Here is a 6000-nt window from a genome sequence, read left to right as displayed (position 1 = left end):
TAAGATAACTATGGATTTATTTTATGATTGCTAAAATATGATACTGCAGTTTTATGCTTATGAATTTTATGCTAGTTTCATAGAAATTATTGAAGTTATAAAAATAAATCAATCTAGAAATTTAAAATCAAAATTATACATATTTACTTCTTTTGCTTAATTTGTCAACATAACATAAAGTAGTCTGGTGGTTTCTGCGACACTTTTGAGAAAGAGAGATGGACGATCCAAAAGTTAAAAAAAAAAAAAGTAACACACTTGAATAAGAATGGGTCATAACATAATGATATTATTATTCATCATATCTTTAATAAATAAAAATATAACTTTTAACATTAGCATTATTTTATAAAATACAAAAATGAAACGAACAAATTAATAAAATTAACACAACGTTCTCTCTCTCTCTCTCCAACCTCACAGGATGTGGTTCGAATCCCGCCTTGGATGTAGATGTTAGTTATTATCTTTAGAACACAGATGAATTTCATCGTACAGTGTGAGGCCATCTCTCCACTCATTGGAGGCCTGAAGTGGCTTGAAAAAATTCTGTTTGGTTCTCTAGAGCAGGGTTTTCGGACTATGTAAAAAAATATTTTTTTAAAAAATACAAAAAACAATAATTTAAAAAAAATGATACACAGATACTTAGCCAACCTACAACATTAATATGGTATAGGTTCACAACTTTTTTTTTTGGTGGGAGACATACAAAATTATAAAATAAATGAAAATAAAATGTAATTACGTTTGTATTCATCATCTGGATTCATTTTGCCCAACTCTAAATAAAAATTTTGATTATTTTAAATATTAATGCTCATTAATGTAGTGGTTTTGAAGATATTATCTCCAAATAAAATAATCTAAGAGGCGCATTTCACTGTGTGTGTGTGTGTGTGTGTGTGTTCCCTTCGAGCGTTTTGCAAATCTTCTTGTATTTAGCAGTTTTTTGAAACCTTTTTAAAACGGGTTTACGATTTTAAAAGTATGTTAAAGTTCTGTTCTAATCTGAAAAATTCGGAAAAGTTTTCTAAGATGCTTTGACTTCTTGAGACATTTTTGAAGTGGCATCATTCTACACATATATCTTCTCTTTTTTACAGCATCATATGTAAGGATCGACTAATAATATAAATAAACAAACACAAATATTTTAAAAGTAATGAAAGCTAATTAAACTTTCCTGACCGCTGGAATAATCTATAAAATGGGAAACACTGAAAGATGATAAGTAATAAACATAATTTTTATCTTGCTTCGCTGACACTCATCTGGAAGACATAACTTAACAGCTGTTCGTACTTAACATACGCAATGCATTCCACATGTTTACGAAAATATTTATGAACTCATTTCGATTGTGAAACAAGTCTTCCAGAAAAGATATGACGTCATGAGTCAACTACCATCAGGTACAATATTGCCAAGCAAAGCGGGTGTTTTAGTTTGAGTCACATATCACAAAAAAAAAGCAACGTCATTTAGAGTTACTTAACCCTTAAAAAATAATTATTCATATTGTGCAATGTTCAACGATTCAGAAGAATGAACTAATATTACCGAAACGGGGAACAAATTTTATAACCTGCATTAGGGGAATGATTTTAAAGCACTTATCTTTCGATTACAAATAAACGAATTATGACAGTGTTTCTGATATGAAAATGCTTCCTTATTTGCAATAAATATTTGGAAAATTAATCATTTTCGAAACCGATTCCCATTATTAAAAATTATGAAAAGATCAAACACGGCATTTCCCATCCTCAGAACCTCGGCAAACCAAATTTATGTATTCAAAATTACTGAATACATTTTCCTTAAATGATTTTTGTGGAGATAAATATAAATATAACATCATCGATATATTTAATAAAACCCCACTTTTAAACGCATGAAATGAATATTTTTAGCATTCTCGTATACAATAACATGAATTTTCTAGAGCTACAGCATCTAAAGCTTATCTAATGTATTATACTACAGGTTTGCAATTTTTTCTTAGGTAACGTCATTGTGAAATAAGAACAGAATAACTATTTATATTATGATTTCATATCTAAGGTATGTGCATTACTTCTTGAATAATTAACAAATCTTGACATGTCATCTAAACAGACGATGACTCAAGTGAACTTGCATATTCAACATACAAGTTAGATAATGAGAAAAATATCGTGTAATACTTCACAATCTTCAGTTATATAGTGAAAATATTGCTATGATTTATATACTTCGTTAATGTAATGGTTTTGAAGATACGATCTCTAAATAATATATAGCATACGCTAAATTTGCTTTGTGATAGAATTTGCAAATAAAATCCTTTGTATAAAGCTACGATAATGTTTTGTTTGGTTTTCATAAATTTGTGTGTGGGGGGGGGGGAATATATATTCAGCATATTAAAGATCAAAAAACCGTTTTTGTTTTTTTTTTCCATCTGGGATAATGACCTTAACTTAATTCTATGTAGGATAAAATAAAGTTCGAAATATTTCTTTGAGCTCCTGACATAGCGACCCCTAGGAGGATCCGAAAAGGTGGATCAAAGAGCGTTCACTCACCCCTCATTTCTAGAGAAAGTCAGTGTATCTCTACTTCGGTTGTTTTCAAAAAAAAAAAAAAAAGGACAGGAGAAACATCGTGTGTTTACATAAGAACAACTCGCGTGTGTGATCATATACACGTAGGCTATTTTTACGAGAGGGTGGTTACCAGTTTACTAGGAGCTCTCGGGACACCAATGAGATGCACTTATCAGGTCATCCGTGACACTCTTTTAGCTGTGTCACCTTACTGTCCCTTGACATCTAGATATGTCGCTTGTTTACTCTAGGGAGAAGGCAATAACACGCATATGGTCAATGCAGTTCTCTTGTAGGCGTTTGTTGACTATTGATGTATTTTTCAAGCATCGAAATTTGCTGTATATAAAACAAAGCCTTCGTGTTTTTATTTAAGGAGACAAAAAAGTGGACATTCTGGACATTAATCTTTTCTATAGACGAACAGAAAGAAACACCTAATGGACTAACCTTACTTTATCATTCCATCTCAAGGATGTAATGTCATACATTATATTATACATTTCTTAAAAACAAGACCGTATTTTTTAGTTGAAAAAAAAAGTTGCAGAACATTCAAAGAATTCCTCGCTATTGCTCTACAGCCTCATTGTTATACATATGTTAAGCTTAAATTATCAAATACTCTTAGGATACTAGATGGAAAGGCCGCATAGAGACGAAATAAACAGGCAAATAATAGTGACTAGGAAACTGAGCTATACTATCGCGAAACACTCTACCGCATTTGAAGCGGCAAAGAGCGTATTACGGTTTCCAAGACTACCGGCAGACAGCATTAAGAAAATCGTAATGTTTCCGGGCCCCAGTAGTACTGCTTGAGTTGGTGGAAATTCCAAGTATTGATTTTCGTCTGCTCTTCTAAGCTTGCGGTACCAACTTAGTTCTAATATGAGGCATATTTCAGACATCTCAAGATTATACTGCTTTCTTTTAAATATAAGAAATGGTCCGCGATATTTAAGAAAACATCGCGGACCATTTCGTAGTTCACACCGGTATATGGCGATGCAAATATTGCGTTCGTGGAGAATAATAACAGTAATCTACTACCTGGATGAAAGGCATTCCTTAAACATTAAACGTTTTTTTCTTTAAACAGAAATGGAGATATGGAAACCAGGACGCCAATCCAATAGTATGTGCATATGAATAAGCTAGCTTATTTAGAGAAATATAAATGTTTTCTCGTTGAAAATAATGGAAGAAAACTACCATGACAAGAAGTACGTTTTATTTTTAACTGTTATACGAATGTATAAATTCCTCATTATTTAGTTGTTGTATGCGAGACATTAAAGACAAAAAAAATCTAAAATGAAGATTTTAAAACAAGTATTTTAAACTGCCATAGTATACGATGCTATTGAGCTTTCACTGGTATTTCAAATACTATTATATGATGTTGTTTTCATCTTACTTTTAAATTCATAGTATATAAGATGTGTTCAAACAAATTTTACCTATGGATTTGAAAGTTAATTAGAAATAAAACAGTTGATCAGAAACTAGAGACCATCGATATGAGAGTTCTCAGAAAAATGAGGGGAATGAATAAATGGCAGAGTTATATTAGAAATGACAAGATTATGAATGAATTTGACATTGTTAGTGTTCAGGAATGTGGGAGCAGAGAGCTCATCTAAGGTGGTATCTCACTTAAACAGAATGGGGAAGGAAATAAAAGGTTAGCAAAAACAAGTGTTTTATACCAGGAAAAAGATACAAAAAAAGATCAAGATCCAGGTGGAATTATGCAATTAGAAGTTCGTTAGAAAATCGAAATACAAGATTATTTGAAAACTGACCAATAACAGCTAATCTGGAGGAAAACAGTTTTTAGCAAGATAGTAATAATATAAATTTAATCGTATAAATTAACATCCTTTGATAGGCCATATTAGGAATTTAATGATGATTATATATTCATATTATTCGAGATTTTTCGACAGGTTATTAGGGTAGAATATAAGAGGCTAGGATTATCAGCGTTATCTCTATAATTGAGCTACTTTGCTGATTTTTGAGCTAAAATTTAAATAATTCGGAAATCTAGCTCTAGAGACCAAATATTAAACCTTTTTTTTTTTCAAGCGGCTTCAGGCCTCCAATAGGGAGGAGGAGGATGAGCTTAAACCAAGCGGTGGAATTCGTTTACCATCCATTTAAAAATTAATGTAATTTTCAAAATAGGGAATATTCCTGCAATTCATCTTCCTCTAACATGATTGTTGAACACAGGGAGAAGAAATCCGATAAAGTTTCAAAAATAAATTAGAGCTTATCGGGATAAATCTTTAAACATGCACACACATGAACAACCGGCAAACAGTTGGTGGCAACAAAGACCACAGTTATCACTTAAGCAGGAAATTAAAATTACTGAAAAATATTTGAGAAATATATTACACGCAGGCTAAGAGTATTGCACATTGTTGTATGGAGCATTCTTGTTTTCTAATCAGTTAGTGCACCAGGTTTGGTTGGCCCATCATTGTTTCTGTTGCCATCAAGTGGATAAGCGTCTCTGTTACAATCTGTTCTTAATCTTTTCCAAAATTCAACTGCGGTTTATTTATTTATTTTGGCTGTAATTTACGGTTATTTCTTGGTGAGCTATAAACTATTTTTCTGATACGATTATCTTTTACTGGTATTTGCATGTTTTTCACTATTAATGTAGGCCACTCAATGGGAAAAATATTGATCAATTGTCAAGATATAAATATCTTGGTTGCTGGCTTAATGAACGGTGGGATCCAGAAATAAATATAAAGACAAGGATTGAAGTTGCACAGCAGTCCTTCATGAAAATGAGAACACTATTCTGCAATAAAGACCTAAACATGGAAGTCAGATGCCGAATGCTGAAATGCTACGTGTGGTCTATTCTGCTCTATGGAGTTGAAACATGGACATTGAAGGCGACAACCATCAAGAAAATCGAAGCCTTTGAGATGTGGCTATACAGAAGAATGCTAAAGATATCATGGACAGAAAAAATTACCAATGAAGATGTCTTAAAATCCATTGGCAAAGCTAAACATCTTGTACAAATAATCAAGAAACGAAAAACATCATATCTTGGACACATCATGAGAAACAGCAAATACCAACTTCTACAAACTATTTTGGTAGGAAGAATTGATGGCAAAGGAACTAGAGGAAGAAAAAGAATATCATGGTTTGACAACATCAAGACGTGGACAGGAAAGAGCAGTGCACAACTGCTCAGATTAGCACAAGAGCGCAGTTTGTTCGCCAAGATGGTCGCTGACCTTCGATAGAAGCTAGCACAATAAGAAGAATAAGAAGAAGAATATATATATATATATATAAAAGGATGACAAAAAACAAGAACGCAATTAAAATGAATGTTAATTTTTCTCTTATAATTATAATTATTATT

The sequence above is a fragment of the Typopeltis vanoorti genome, chromosome 10 (genome assembly GCF_054136105.1).
Source record: "Typopeltis vanoorti isolate ZY-2024b chromosome 10, IOZ_Tvanoo_1.0, whole genome shotgun sequence".
NCBI classification, from domain to species: Eukaryota; Metazoa; Arthropoda; class Arachnida; order Uropygi; family Thelyphonidae; genus Typopeltis; species Typopeltis vanoorti.
This window is presented reverse-complemented; position numbering follows the sequence as displayed.